Below are 17,369 nucleotides of genomic sequence, written 5' to 3'. Positions count from 1 at the left end.
CACCAAATTACACCCAATTACCCATTTCCCTCTAAAATTTAAAATGTATAATTAAAAGATCAAAGCTTTTTTAATAGCTGATTTAAGCCAAGATGATATATCCCCCATGTCCCTATTGCATACTGATAGTCATTTAAATAAAAAGCATTCTGTGACTCAAGCCTCCCAATACATTACATGTATATATACACTTGCGTGTGAACACATGCCATTTTTTGCACTATCCACCACAATTTTCAGCCTTGACTTTTGGTCTTCCAGATGGCCTATTGGTTCTATTCAAACTGAACTCCAAGATCCTCTTTGCTAATTGCTGGCTGCCAGCAGGAACTGTTAGTGGCAGCTGTTTCCCAGCAGTCTACTGCAACATTGCATTACTTGAGCCTAAGTTTCAGTACAGTCTTCAGGTTCTTCCTCTGCCTATGTAGTCTATAGCCAGAGCCAGTCCTTCATTTTCTATGCAGAAAGTGGAAAGGGACAACATGAATAATTGAAAATACCAGCATCAAAGGAAAATTATTTAAAGAACAAGAATTATTATACTAGGTGAGACCTGTGATTTCAGTTTTTGGTCTCTGATGGCAGTAACTAGACTTGTGGAAGAATTGGGTTATCAAAATAAAGTACTGGTGCTATTAAGCATTCATTCATTCAATAATTTTAACAGAGTGTAGAGCATATAAGGCTTCAGCTAAGTGGCTAGGAGCAGGGTGGGTTTGCGGGATTTAAAAAAAAGAGAAATGCAAAGTCATTCTTTTCAAGGAGCATGAATCAATACTTGCAGCTAACTGAAATAAGACATGAGCTGCTTTCTCAGGCTCTGTGCCTCTGTACCTGTTGCCACAGTTGTCAGCAGGAGCTCTTCATCCCTATCTTTTCTTATACTATTCTCTACCTTCTCCTCTTGCCAATTCATCCTTTAAGATTCACATAGAATGGTGTCCCTGGAAACCTTTCCCTAAACCACCTCACAGCCACAGGAAGTTCCCCCCTTCTTTGGTCTCATTGTGCCTTTCACTTACATTTGTCTCCATGTTAAACGTTAATTATGACTTGTCTGGCTCCCCAGGACCTAGGGCCATCCCAATCATTTAGAAGATACCCAATAAATGTTACTGAATGAAGTCAGGAATTGGTAAATGATAGGTATAAGGCAAACTAATGTATATTTTCAGTGGTTAAAAATACAAGTTTTGAGTTAGGTGGCTGCATTCAAATCCTTCTGACAATTTACTAGCTGAGTAAACTTGAGCCAAGTACATAAATCTTCTAAGGATCAGATTCCTCATCTATAAAAAGGAGAAAATGGAAGTACTTACCTCATGCAATCATCGTGAAGATTAAATAAAATAACCATGTAAAGCACAAGTCCTATACTTATCAGATAGCAAATATTCCATGTAAATTATTATTGGTATTATCATTCCAATTGCTATTATTAATGTGCCAGACTTAGTGTTAAGAGCTTTCCGTGCATTAAACAATGTATTTAATACAATGTATTATAAGAATTCTACAACAGGAATGATTTATTTCTCATAAGTAGCATGTGTTTCAAGGAGCAGGGCAATGCATACCCTGGTAGATACCACGGGGAATGCAAAGTAGAAGACTTAATCACTGCCCTCAAAAGGATTACAGTCCATTAAGTATGATCATTTGCACCCATGAAACAACCACAGAATGGTACAAGTCACCATGTATACCAGTATTAGATTGTCTGAAACCAAAAATATGCCAAAGAAAGAGAAAGGTCATTGTGGGCAAAGAAGTTTTCCCAGAGCAATGTACATTTATTTGATGAATTTACAGATCACTTTTATATACAATTTTTCCTTTAACCGCCCCTGAGAGGTAGGCAGTAATATCCCAATTTTATAGATGAGGAACTAGGCCCAGAAAGATACAGTGACGTGCCCAAGGTCACACAACTAATAACGGCTTAGTCAGGGCCCCAGTCCGTGTCGTCTAGAAGCATTCCCCTACACAGTAGCTTCCTCTCAGAAGCGAAAGGCCTTGAGCTGGGTTTTGAGAAAATGTGAGTTATTAGCTGAGATAGCGTCTTGGTTTGCCAGCGCTGTTGTAACACTGATTACTTGGCTTAAACCACAAGAATTTATTGTCTCAGAGTTTGGGGGGCCAGAAGTCCAAAACCCAGGTCTTGGCAGGATCATGCTTTCTCTAAAGTTTGTAGGGTTGTGATGGGGGCTTCCCGGCCATCCATAAGTCAGTCTCTGAGAGTCCCTGATGCTCCACAGCCTCACCAGCATTTGTTGTCAGTGTTTTCATGTTAGTCATTCTAATAGGTCTGTAGTGGTACCTCATTGTTTTAATTTGCAATTCCCTAATGATGTATGATGTTGAGCATCTTTTCATATATTTATTTGCCATCTTTATATCTTCTTTGGTGAGATGTCTTTTCAGATCTTTTGCCCCATTGGGTTGTTTGGTGGTTGTTGTTTATTGTTGAGCTTTCAGTGTTCTTTTGTATTTGTAAGCAGTTTTATTGAGATATATTCATACTTCTACAATCCATCCAGAGTGTACAATCAATGACTCTCGGTATAATCACAGAGTTGTGTGTTCACCACAACCAGTTTTAGAACATTTCCATTGCTACAAAAAGAAAGACCCCATACTCTATACACTTCCCTTAGCATTGGTGTGGTACCTTTGTTAAAACTGATTAAAGAATATTAAGTCAATTGCTGTTAGCTCTAGTTCACAGTTTGCATTTAGTATATTTTTCCCAGATACCACCCTATTATTAACACCTTGGAATAATGATGTACATTTGTTATAGTTCATGAAAGGACATTCTTATATTTGTACTATTATCCACAGTCATTGTCCACCACTGTGTTATGCAGTCCCAAGTTTTATCCTCTAGATTTCCTTCTAGTGACATACATGACCCTAAACTCCCCCTTTCAATCACATTCACAGAAAATTCAGTGCTGTTAATTATATTCACAATAACTTGCTACCATCACCTCTATCCATATCCAATTACAACCAAACTAATTAGAAATTATTTACAAATTAAGCATCAGTTCCCCATGCTACCTTCATTCTACCCTCATTCTATCTCCTGATAACTTATATTCTAGATTCTAACTCTATGAGTTTGCTTATATAATTAGTTTATATTAGTGAGATCATAAATATTTGTCTTCTGTTTCCTTGTAGTTTCTGTTGTTTCATCTTTCTAATAGTTTCTGCTTCCTCATAATTCATGACCCCATGGATTTGTCTAAGTAATCTTTCAACTTCAGCTCCCATCGCTGGTCTCTTTCCTATTTGTGAGAATTCACAAATCACATTCCTAAGAAAGAGAACTGGGTTGGCAAAGCTAAAGTTTCTGGGCCAGATCATGGTTCAGGTCTCTGGATAGCCTAAGAATTGGGTCAGGCACCCACCTCTGGGGCAATGAACTGCAATTGGAGATGAGTGATTTGATGCCAAGCCAGGTCACCCAAGACTGTATTTTCATGGGAAACTATTAAAAGTGTCTCTTGGGAAAGCGGATGTGGCTCAACTGCTACAGTGTCTGTCTACCCTATGGAGGGTCCAGGTTCGATCCCCAGGGCCTCCTGACCCATGTGGTAAGCCGGCCCATGTACAGTGTTACCACACTCGAGGAGTGCCGTGCCACGCAGGGGCACCCCCTCGTAGGGGTGCCCCACACGCAAGGAGTGCAGGCCACAAGGAGAGCTGCCCCGTGTAAAAAAAGAGCAGCCCACCCAGGAGTGGCACCACACACACAGAGAGCTGATGCAGCAAGATGATGCAACAAAAAAGAGATACAGTTTCCCAGTGCCACCTGATAATGCAAGCAGACACAGAAGAACACACAACAAATGAACATAGAGAGCAGAAAACAGTGGGGTGGGGGGAAGGGGAGAGAAATAAATAAAATAAATTCTTTAAAAAAATATAAAAAATAAAAGTGTCCCTTGGAAAAAAATGTGACTACATGATGACATGCCTACAAAAGAGGGAAAATGGAAGCGGCTGTGGCTCAAGCAATTGAGCTCCCGTTTACCATATGGAGGACCCAGGTTTGATTCCCAGGGACTCCCTGGTAAAAAAGAAAAAGAAAAAAGACATCCCAGACCTGTACGGACAGGCCCCTCCATGCAGCACGGAGAGGCACAGACCCCCCATGGCGAACCAACACACCAAAAAGATGATGACACAACCAGATAGGAAAAAAAAAAAGAGAGAGAGAAAAAGGCATTGGCAGCCATGGAGTGGCCCTTGGAGTAGGAGCTCTCTCAGCTCTTGTGGAGGGGTAGCATCAGTGGCTACAGCACTGAGCACTTCTGACCTCTATTCAGTCCCCACCTGGGACTTGGGGTTCCCAGTGGTTACAAAAATGAGGAAGGCTAAGCAAGAGATAATGGGTAGTATTTGTTTTGATAATATTGTGACTCCTATTCTTTCATCCTTACATTATCAGATTGTGTAGGGCTGCAGAAATGCTTACGATCTGTAGGAGATTTGGTGATTGACCACAAGTAGTCCAAATTCTGGCACAATACTAATATATACCACAGACCAACTGGCCCCTCTTGAATTCAAGCTCCTCATTATTGTAAACAATTACAGCTTGAGACTTTAAAATAATTCAAATGGAGTCAATGTGGGTCCTTAATGATCACTCTTACTCTGGGAAACATTACTTAACTGAACTCTGGCAAGAGAATCCTTTTTATAAAACCTTCACTGGTCACACAGTAACCGCTAGCAACATGTGGCTATCTACACTTAAATGAACTTAAGTTAAATTTAGTTTAAAATTCTCTTTTCGGCCACATCAGCCACATTTCAAATACTCAATTGCCACATATAATGAGTGGCTACCATTTTGGACAGAGCGGATATAGAACATTTCCATCATCACAGAAAGTTCTGTGATATTCTCACTGAAATGTTCAGGGTAGAGGGAAGGGAAACAGGCTTACTAGAGCTTTCCTGAGAGAAGGATGACCTTAATATTTCTAGGAAGATATTTATGAATAGAGATGCCAGAAAAGGGATTTTTAAGTCCCTTGCATCAGACACTGAGGTTTTAAAAATACTGATCCATTTCCTAGAAAGCACCATAGCATGAAATAACCCTTGCAGTTCCAAATGTCATTATATCTTGAGAAACCTATAGCTCCTTATAGAAGACACCAAAAGAAAAGATAATGAAAGTGGTGATTTTCTAGAGTAATACTGTACATGTCTCTGAGAGTAAGATTTCGGAAAGCTGGCTGAAGCACACAGCTAAGATGAGGATTAGTAAGTTTGAGGAAGGACTTAATAAAGAGTTTGTGAGTCCTCTCAAAACTAGCCGTGTCCTCAGAACTGAGGATTCTTACTCAGGTGTTAGGGGCTGTGGGAAACTTGACCATTCAAGCAGCACAAGAGAAAAGCACAGGAAAAAGTTTGAGGAAGAGGATTCAGTAAGTAATGGGAGGGAAGAAAGCTTCTAGGCCTACAATTTTCAGTGGCAACTATTACAACAAAAACAATTAACCAGCTACCCCACAACGATCAGAAGGGACAAGAGGGCGACTGGGCTCTGGGGTTATGCTGTGACATTTGCTTTGTTGGTGTAGTCAGCAGTATTATGAATCACATCCTTTTACTTTTTTAACTTTCTCGTAATGGGAAACACCTGCTATAACATAATAATTATAGCCTCTAAGAATATTTATTTTAATTTTAATTATAACACTTATATTGAGTTCTTTTAACCAATTCAACTGGAAACTGGGTGGCCAACAGCATAACCTATAATTAGTGTGTCCATTTAACTCAGTTTGCCACAGATGACTTGGTTTATGTTGTTGTCCAGAAGTAATTATTAATAGTGTCCCCTTTCACTCATAAAAGTCCCATTTGGGACAATAAATAATATGGTTACCTACACACAGTGCTATTCTCTAAATGTGTTCCAAAATGCCAACAGCAAAATGTGCTGTTTTTCAGAGGCAGGTTGTTTTTGTGCCACTTTCCATCTCAGCAAATGTCACCTTGGATGGAAGAAATTACTTCACAAAGTTGGCACTCTTGACCATTTTCAAAACTATTTCATTTTGATGCCTTTGTTTAACCTCTCCATACTTCTCAAATTCAATTTTTGTGTCAGTTTTGCTTAGTGCCATCTTCTTCCTGTCCCTCATTCTTCAAGAATGTTTCCTTTGGCTTTCTATTTTCTTACCTCCATTGTCTATTTTTTCTACATTTACTGTAATGTGTGCCTTCTATTTGAGGTTTCCTTTCTTTCCACATTCGATTTGTCTGTCATGTTTTAAATGACTATTTTCAAGTACATGATAGCATTTCACAAATATCCACTAGTAGAATGAGCAACACCTGATAACTAACCTTTTTATTTTACCTCAAATATATTATCTTAAATTTCAGTCTGAGAGTTTAACATTTCTCATGCCTTTAAAGGTCTGAAAAGCTGTGGTCTGCTGGTATACTTTTACCAACCAGTTTTCTGGGGGGGGGAAGATGCCCTGATCTATAGTGTCTGTCAATTTCCATGGGTGCAAATACCCCCACCCCAGAGACTATTTCAAGCTACCAGTGTGACCTCAACCAGTTTACAAACTTTGCAAAATTCCTGAAAATTTAACAATGGCTCTGTTGAAACAATGTGAACTGGCTCCAACAGACTACAGCCAACCCCTTTGCAGAAATACAAAGTTAAAGCTCTAAAAAAAAAAACCTCAATAAATAAATTATTCTAATCCTTTGAATTTTCATTTACCATAAAAGCAAAATTTTCTTAGAGTTAAAAAAAAAAATGACACATGAAGTCCTATTTGGTGACTAAAAATTCCGTAAGGAATTTTTTATGCTACATAAAAGCACCAATGAGATGAACGGACTTAACTCTGGTCCCTCTCACTACACCCCAAAGATTGCTGTTCAATCCCAAGAACATTATAACGTGAGGATAGGACTCCAGGCTCCATGCCTGTCACATAGAACTAGAGCAACTAGGGCAACTAGAACTAGAGCAAATCCTTAGGCCAGAAAACTTCCATGAGCTAGAACTGAGCCTCAGGGCAGAAAATGAGAAAAGTCAGACATCTTCAGAGCTGTAGATCCATTCATTAGCCATTGAAAATCTTCTCACGTTCAGCAGTTATAAGATTGCCTCTTCTCTGTTCTGAGGGATTCCAGAAGGTTACATTTGGGACCAAGGATTTTTCAAAGATCTGAGCGTTCTTTTCATTCAAAGCCAATTTATAGCTTTGTTTAGTCCTAGTAGCTTAATATATAATAGAAACTAAAACAAGTTGGAGGGGTGGGGGATTTATTCTTTGAGGAATAAATAGTTTAAGCACCACTCACATCCATTCCAATGCTTTAATCAAATCCAAGAGAGTCTACAGAGAATGCATTAGCTGAAGATATCCAGTGAAAGGGGAAATAAATATTTTCTGAAGAATATCCTGTGGCCAATATAACATTACCTCTGAGCTTGAAATATTTGATCTAAGGGAAAAAATCTGAAGGCTGAAGATTTACTGACGCCAAATTTATTAAGATAATTATGATTATCTTTGAACGCCTAAGCCTACATGTTATTGTAGTCTCTTAAAGAAAAGAAATGAAAAAACCCAAATGTTGGACATTATCAAACTATATTTAAAATAAAATAGGCCTTGTTTGTAGACTTACAAATTGATGCATCATTCTAGAAATAGCCCATATTTATTAAGTTAGGTACTATACTAAAAGTTCTACATGAATTACCTTTTTTAATCTCTTAAGAACCTATGAGTGGGGAGTGAATATAGCTCAGTGGTCAGGCCCCTGCTTCCCATGTGCAAAGTTGCAGGTTCAAACCCTGGTACCTCCTTGAAAAAAAAAAGAGCCCCATTATCTACATTTTACAGATAAAGAAATCCAGCCTTGGACCGAGCTAGTTACCCAAAGTCACACACCTAGAATGTGGTAGAGCCTAAGTTGGAACCCAGGCATGATGCAGAGTACCACATTTAGTCAAAATGCTGCCCAGACAAAAGTCTTAAAATTGTTTTATACACTTTGATCCACCCTTTCCACTGCTACAAATCTAAGATAATATGTCATAGGATGACACAGATCCAGCAAAAAATTGGAAATAATGTAAGTGTCCAGCAACTGAAAATGTTAACCTATTCTTACAATAAATAAATAAATATTACAGTCAAAAATTGCATTCATCAGCACATTTTATAAGATGAGAAATTCATCATGTAATATTAAAAACAGATGGTTATAAAACAGAATATATCATATTTCAGAACATGAAATTAACATATATGTGGATACAAGAGGGAAAATCTGAAAGAAAACACCCAATATGTTATCTCTGATTCCCTCTGTGGATTAGGGTTATATACAGGTTTACATTTTCTTTTGCATTTTTTGTGTTTTCAGTGATGAATATCATTTTCATAATGAGAAATGTCTTTTGTAAATTCAAGAAAGTTTTGACTCATATTCGTATATCTATATAATGAACACTGTATATCGTTCTCATTGTCACATATCACAAAGGAACGTTGGAACTAAGAAAAGCCAAAGAAAGTAAATAGAACAGTTAAAGAATGCATAATGTGATGGTTAATTTTGATGTGTCACCTTCGCTAGGTAATGTATTCAATTGTTTGGTCAAGCAAGCTGTGGCCTGATTGTCATTGTAAGGGTATTTCATAGATGGATCTAAATCATTAATCTGTTATTTGCATCTAGGGCTGATTACATCTACAATCAACAAAGGGGATTGCCTTCAGCAATGAGGAGACTCCCCTCCTTTATTGGAGTTTCCATCTTACAGCTTCTCCTGGAGACTTCTACTTCACCTTCATCAAGTTTCCAACTTGCATCCTGCCTTACAGAATTCAGATGCGCTAATCTCCATGGCTGCATGAGCCATTTCCCATAATAAATCCCTTAATATATATATATATATATATTATCCTATTGGCTCTGTTTCTTTGGAGAACCTTAATACGGATTTTTATACCAGAAGTGGAGTGTTGCTATTACAAATAACTAAAAATGTGGAAACAGCTTTGGAATTAGGTATTGAATAGAAGCTAGAATTGTGAGGCACCTGAGAGAAAAAGCTTTGAAAAGATTGTTGGTAGAAGTATGAATGCTAAAGATACTTCTGATAAGTACCTAAAAGGAAATAAGGAATGTATTATCAGAAATCGGAGGAAACGTGATTCTTGTTATAAAGTGGCAGAAAACTTGGAGAAATTGTGTTCTGTTGTCAGATGGGAGGCAGAACTTGCAAGCAATGAACTTGGATATTTAGTTGAGACGACTTCCCAGCTAAGTGTGGAAGTGCGGCCAGGCTTCTCCTTGAAGCTTATAGGAAAATGCAAGAGGAAGGGGATAAATGGAGAATTAAATTCTTAGGCACCAAAGAACCAGAAATTGATGAATTGGGAAATTCTGAGCATATCCAGATAGTCTACTCTGAGACTAGGGCCAGAAGCAGCCCGATCAGGAACCTCCCTGAGCGTCAGAGAACAGGACTCCACCTGAGGGTTTAACAGAACAACCCATTGCTAAAGCAGGTGTGGCTGAACATGGCTCCAGCCAGACATCTCAGAGGAAGTCAGGATTGGAAAGGCAATTATCCAGGAAGGGTCTGTGGAAACTCCTTTTGAGTGATAATTTGGACTCTCTTTGAATTGAATGCAAAGCCAAGAAGGGTTTTGCAAAATTTGATGAACAAATGCACTGCCTTCCTGTACTGAAGGGACAGAGAAGCGGAAAATTGAAGGAAGAACTATTTCAAGGGTAGAATCTTAGAAGCAGAGGTCTTAACTGAAAAGATCTCCTCAGATCAAGAGAGGGCTCACCCATGTGTGTGGAAAGGGGTGGTGCTGCCCCTGCACAGGAGGGAGCAGGCTATCTGCCCCTGTACTAGAAGTGGGCAGAGCTCCACGTGGATGGGAAGTGAGCCAGGGGATGAGGCATCAATTCACAGATGAGTCTCAGACCTTGAAATCTGATATAGAGTTTGCCCTGCTGGGTTTCAGACTACTTGGGACCCACTAACCCATGTTTTCCTTCCAAATGTAACTGTGTTTGTGGTCATAAAGCATTCTGTATATGATATTAACCATTTAAATTTGTTGAGACTTCCATTATGGCTCAGGATATAGTCAATTTTTATAAAAATGGGTTTTTTAAAGGAAATGTTTTTCCAGTTACTGAATGTTCTATGTTATGTCAAATTTGTTAATATTTTGCTGAAATTTTCCCTACCCTACTTGATTTTGTTGTCAACTAGTACTTTTACTTGCTGAGAGAGATGTTTAAAAGATTTGTATTTTTGTTTATATCTCCTCATAGTTCTGTCAATTTTGCTTCATATATTTTGAGGCTGTATTATTAGGTGTATCTGAATTTAAAATTGTTATATCACTGAAGGCTATTGATTCTGTGTAGTAATGCTTTTTTTCTTAATCTCTATTCTTCAAATATTGATACAGCAGCATCAGCTTTCCTTTTGCTTATAAGTTACCTGACTCACCTTTTCCTATCCTTTTTCTCCATCCTTTTAATTCTAACCCCTCTGTATCATCTCCACTAACTTTTGAATGAGCCCATAATATTCACTCTAATGCTCTAATTACTGGATTCAGCTTCCAAAATAAGATTATTGATATCTAAAAAGAAACAAGAAACATAATTAGCCTCCCTGGAATTATGGTTTTTTGGTTTTAAATATGATCAGTCTGCCATGGTAAACTCTCTTCTTTCTCTAAAGACCAGCTCTGTTTTGACTGAGCTCAGGGGCTGTACTAGAAAAACATACATGTGTGGGTGGATACTGAGCCAGTAAGAGGGAAGGAAAATGTGGCAAGGAGTGGTTGTGGTGCGTGAGCAATGCTAAGTGTAGAGTGGGTGTGTCAAACTGAAATGTGTACAAGTGCCAGGCAGGTAATTTAAGCAACCACACAAGTCAGGAGAGAGCTATGGCAAACTGGACATCACCTGCCTTACTGTTGTGGGTTGAATTGTGTCCCTAAAGAGATATGCTGAAGTCCTAATCCTGGTACCTGTGACCTTATTTGGAAATAGGGTCTTTACAGATGGAATCAATTAAGAGGAGGTCAGTTGTAACAAATGTACCACACTAACATAAGTTGTTATTAATAGGGGGAAATAAGGGAGGGGAGCTGTATGGTGTATGGGAATCCCCTACATTTTCCGTCTATTCTCTGTAATCTAAATCTTCTTTTAAAATAAAGTTTATTACATGAAAAAAAGTTAAGATGAGGTTATACTGGATTATGTGGACCCTAAATCCAATGACTGGTGTCCTTATAAGGAGAAGATAAGAAATACAGACAAGGAAAAATTGGAGGAGAGGACATGCAAAGACAGAGGCAGACACTAGGAGGGAAATCTACTGAGTTTGAAAAGCTAGCAGCTAATTCATTTATTTTTCATTTCTATGTAAGTCCAATAAACCGTGTCTGTTACCCACATTTGCCCACCCCGGACTCCACCTGCAAACTCTAGAAGGGTTTGTACTTAGGAGAAAGCAAACAACTGGAGAAGGCCTATCCCCAACCCTTTAAAACTTCTCTGTTTATACTACCACATGGGCTAAGCTTCTTTGTAAGGAGAAATTCCTTTTGAGAAACGTAATCCTAATTCATGTTTTAGCTCTCTAGAAATAGGTTTTTTAGATCCTAAGCCTGGTTGACTGCTACAAGCAACAGAAATGGGAAATGGCAGGAAGTTAAGAGTGGGGCTCACAAATGAAGGGAGAGAGGGATAGGCAGTTGCTACCAAAATAAAATCCACATCTATGTCTGGTGCCCCCGTTAGCATCCCTGTGCCAATGTCTGAATTTATACTAATCTCATTAACCTCAGTCCAGATTATTCCAATCTCAGTGCAGCTCAACCCAGCCCCATGTTCCTTCCCTTTTCTCTCCACACATAGACCAAGCACCCACAAAACTTCTCTGAGCATGAAGCTACTTTACCCCTCAGTTCAAAGAAACTGTTTTTCTATTTCCCACTTTTTCATCCCCTTCTACAATCCAAAAACTAATTACTTTAGCTTAGCAACTTCCAACTTAATGTAAGATTGTTTCACTATCCGTACTCTATTTTTAATACATTAAGATATTATATAGATAAGTTATTATTTATTCCCGCAGTTAAAGAGGACATTCCCTTATAGAAATGCAAACATTTTGAGTAACAAAAAATAAAAATACAGTTTAACATCTAACATCTTAACTATGCTTTCATCATAGTTTAAATTAACAAAATTGTATTTATACCTATTTTTAAACACTAATCTCATAAAGCATATATTTATAGCATCCTATTCTGGCATATTTTTTAACGGTCATATGGTAATTGTATTGAATTAGTTGAGCAAGAAAACTGAGTGCTTTCTATTAGATAAAAAATAAATGAACAGCGGAGAGCAGATTATTAAATGAATTCTCATTCTCTTCAACAGGCACAAAATAAAGTTCCTTGGGGAATTGTGATAAAAGAGATTTCTCTGGAAAAAAGAATCCATAATTCATATGCCATCTCTATGGTCAATTCTCGGATTGCCCCTTCAGAGTAAAGTTCATAAATGTTTCTCAGCATTTCATTATCAAAGGTTTATTTTTCAAATAGAAATTATATATGCGTAACTCGTCTCTCAACACAGTGAAATTTAACTTAGTCTTGGGCTTTGCAGGTCTTGGAGGTCCACTGTGAGGGGTACAACTTCTCCCGTCTTGATCTGCTATCAGGCCTACCTTCCCCAAAACTGCTTTGTATCCCTAAAATTCATAAGGACCTTCATGAAACATTTAATAGCAAAGACGGTTTATTTACTTCAATCAGTGTCTGCCACTGTGCTCTGGAATGAAATATGGAAGGAAGAGGAGAGCATATGAAAATGATAGATGCCTATGAACTTGCCCACAAATAAAATTAACCTTTAAGGACAGATTTATTTCCTCTGCAAATTAAACAAAACTATCTTGAAAGAATTCCCTCATTTCCATTGGGAAGGTACTTGGGAAAGCAAAATCATCTACACTTTCTTTATTTTTTATTTTTTCATTATTGTCTTTTTTAAAAAAAGATAAATAGATCACACAAAACGTTACGTTAAAAAACATAAGAGGTTCCCATATACCCCACTCCCCACTCCAGCCCCTGAGAATTTCTTTAATAATTTTTGTTATAAATTGTAAGTACTCAAGAAATATTTATTAAAAACAATAGCTTTGGCAAACAGCCACATATAGAATGTGCTGAAATTCTTTGCAAAAGAAAATCATTTCATTATTTCCAACTTGATTATAAAGTTCTGACTGACCCCTACAAGAAGCAGCTATTGTCTTATGAGGGATCTGTGATTTTTTAAAAAATGGTATTTCTTTGTTTAATAGAAAAATTCATGAAGTGCTTTTATAAAGGATGTTTTAAAAATCTTTTGCCATTTATTTCATCTTTATGGCCAGGATCTTTGGCTTGAACTAAAAATCCATCCACTTTTTCAAAAAATTTCATTGGGCATCATAACTTGTATAGAAATTCACTCCCTCAGGGACCCACATAATCTGCAGTGACACCTATATTACAGTGTCATGCAGCTCATGAGCTGGACCCAGTGAATCGTGGCCAAATAAAAGCAGAGGAAGTAAAGGGGTGAAGTCTGACGATGTTCTGCAATTGACTGAAGAGGATAAAGACATCAAGGTCTTTATCTACTCCAGTCCAGAATCACTTTAACCTGTAACTCATACTCCAAAGAGTATAATTCCAGTTCTGGTATATCTTGAAGAACATTGTTTTTTATGGATAAAAGGGAGTGGATTATATCTATCTCATGGAAACTTGGAAGGGAAATAAAATGGTAAAATGATAAACATTCAATATCTAGCAGAGAATGTGCTCTCTCCTTCCTGGAATTCTGAGTCTTCTAGGTTACTTGTTAACACATGTTTTATCCCACATCTGGGGATCACTTCAGCAGAATAAATGATCCTACTGATCATCTGCCTACTTGTCCCAACAGAAAGGACTCAGCAGACAAGATACCAAATGAAAAATATCAACTAAATTAACAATTCATGTCCAGAAAAAAAACAGACGTTGACATAATAGAATCATGAATTCTACACCTGAATGATCTGTCCAAGAACTATGCGTGGATGCATATAGACTGTACTAGTTTCCTATGATTGCTATAACAAATTACCATGAACTTGCACAGAAATTTATTCTCTCACAGTTCTGGAGATTAGAATCCCAAAATCAGTTTACTTGGACCAAAAAAAAAAAAGATGTTGACAGGGTTGCTCTTCCTCTGGAGGTTCTAGGAAAGAATCTGCTTCTCTTTGCCTCTTCCAGCTTCTGTCTCTTCCAACATTCTTTGACTTGTGGCTGTATCTCTCTAATCTTGGCTTCTATGATCTTATTGCCTCCACCTCTTCTATTTGAGTGATCTCCCTCTGCCTGTCTTTTTCTTTACAAGGACACTTGTGATGCCACTGAGGGCTCCCCCAGATAATCCAAGATAATCCAAGATGAGATAGTCTCCTCATCTCAAAATCCTTATCTTAATCTCCCCTGCAAAGACACACTTACAGGTTCCAGGGATTAGGGTGTGGATATCTTTGGGGGAGGGGGTCATTTTCAAGACCACCATTCAAGAATTTACACTTGAGCAAAGAAAATGATGGAAAGAAACCTGAGTATTTGGCAAGTCCCATGCAATGTCCTTCTTACATAATTGCTGTGTAATGTCAGCTGTTCATAGAGTCCTGCTCAGGGCCAAAATCACAATGATATACACAGATTAAAAGATTATCTGCCTACAGCCAGTCAATGACCAATTAAGAGGCTGATTCTACTACCATTTATCTAATAATAAATATATTTGTAATGGGAGGAAAAAATATCTTTACCTGGCACTGAAAGTAGAAGCAAACATGTTATTCGATTAGTCTTGAAGACTTTTTATCAAAACATTGTAGCTCAAAATTTGCCTGAAGAATGGCTTTTTAGAAAAATCATTCACAGGATATTGTCTCTGATATAGTCAGCTACAAATATGGAGGCAGAGCTAATTTCAAAAAGTCAGGTAAGACTCTGAGAAAATATCAGACCAGATTCTGGGTTGCTGATGCTTGGCTTTCACTGCGTAATGTATGTAAATGAGCCCATCCAGGGGCCCAGCTGTTGGAGGTTGAAATGTGCTGATGAAAGTAAATTGGGATTCCAGAGAACACAAATCAAATTGTAGGCAAAATTACTGAAATACACCAGCCGTCCTTTTAAGCATTATAGGCCAACCCCAGGAAAATGACTAATGTGTAATAATACACAGTCCTGACAGGAATCATAAGCCAGGAAGGAAGTTGCATGTAAAATAATAATAAAGAATATTAAATTGCCACCAGACCCTGCCAGAGACAAATGAAAACAGAGCAGATTCTCACCATCAGTCACTCACTTTCTTTGAAAATATCCCAGGAAACTGTAGACAGACTGCTTTCCCTCATATTCCCTTTCTTCTAGAAAGGAATGTTTCCTCTGATCTGGAAAGGGCAGATGAGGGAGGCCCCCACTGACAAGGAGGCTGTGAGATGAACCATCCCCTCCAGTTTATCGTTCTTTGTGGAGCTCTCAAGTGAGAAAGCAGGCTGCCCTTCCCAGCAACTTGTACAAAGCTATATATTTTTCCCTGATACATCTGCAGTTGAACAGCTTTTCATTTCTCCTACTGTAATACCATTCTCTTTTAGATATATAATGAAATCATTTTAATTGTCTTTGTAACTAATTTAATATCATTTTTATACTCGCAAATGACTTCTTTTAATTACAAGATAGTACCTTGGTACTTTAATTTGGGATACTCTAGAAATATAAATCCAGTGCTCTGTCATTCATCACTGATAATCCCCACCTGCCTGGCTCTGCCTCCCTTGTTACCAGGATCTTGCTGGGTCCCGGAAGTACACCTCCCAGCTCAGCTGTAGCCCACACACCTCCCTGAAAAGGACAGGCAGCAAAACATCATGGCAGCCTCTAATCTCAGATGACAGCCCCTTTCTGAGTACTGTTCTAATCACTCTGCCTCTTCCTCCTTTATTTTATTGAGTTTCTAGGACAGCAGTTCTCAATCCTAGCTGCACATTAGAAACATTAGGGAAAACGGCTACTGGTACACTTGAAATCTAGGATTGAATTGGTCTAAGGTGAGGCCCAGGCAACAGTTTTATTTCAATTCCCTAAGTGATTCTAAAACGCAAACATGTTGGAGGACCACTGCTCTACCTGCAAGCTTTTGCTACTCTTTACTCTCCGTAGTCTTCCCAGATACTCTCCTTTGCTCACCTATCCAAGTCCACCAAGTCTAGGACCTCTTAACCTTCATTTGGCCGCCTGAAGTTATAATACTTTCTTGTTCTTTTCCAGACTTGACATATTGCCTGCCAAGACTTTCTGTCCAACTCTTTTCCAGGTCCTGGCTTTGCCTGGCTTGCTTTAATGGGACACCAACCAGGTTTACAAAAGTACCTTCCCAAGAGTCTGCCTTCCCATCTGCCATTCTTGTCCTTCACTTTAACCCATCTCAAGTCTGACAAGCCATATAACCTTTCCCTCGTGCAGCTCAGCGACATTCAACACCTTGGTCCACACTTGGACCAAAACCGCTTCCTTCGCAACACCCTATCCCCATCTGCACATCCTCCTCTCTATTTCAGCTATTCACATATGGGCCAAATTAATTCTTGGTTGTGGGGTTGTCCCGTGTATTGTGGGATCTTTAGCAGCATGCCTGATTTCTATCTGTTAGATATCAGTAGCACCTTTTCCCTAAGTTCTAATAACCAAAACTTTCTCCAGACATTGCTCTATCAGTATATCTAAAGTCCCAAACTACTTCAATAGGATAGGTGCCCTGCCATCTAGTGTATATATATATATGCTTTCCCGTTTCAATTTTCATCCATGTTATCTATAATCCCTTACTCTGAAGTATCTTCTCTCTCCTGAACTGCAAACCTTCAGCCTCAAGTTTACCTCCCATTGTCAAATGTGCCTTAGGAGGATCCTGCGGGACACATCCTAGTGCAGAGTTTCAATCCATGCTGCATCTATTCATTCTGAAATCTACTTAAAATAAAGACTGTAATTTTTCCATGATGCACTTTTATTCCATAAAGTCTGGCCTTATGCTATAAGCCCTATAAACAGTAAATTAATTTATATAACAATGAGCCTGTTAATAGGCACATCATAGACCAAGACTCTTTTTAACAATCGAAATGCTAACTTGGTTCCTGACTCTAAACACTAATTTTT

Source organism: Dasypus novemcinctus, chromosome 15 (assembly GCF_030445035.2).
Source record: "Dasypus novemcinctus isolate mDasNov1 chromosome 15, mDasNov1.1.hap2, whole genome shotgun sequence".
In the NCBI taxonomy this organism is placed as follows: domain Eukaryota; kingdom Metazoa; phylum Chordata; class Mammalia; order Cingulata; family Dasypodidae; genus Dasypus; species Dasypus novemcinctus.
This window is presented reverse-complemented; position numbering follows the sequence as displayed.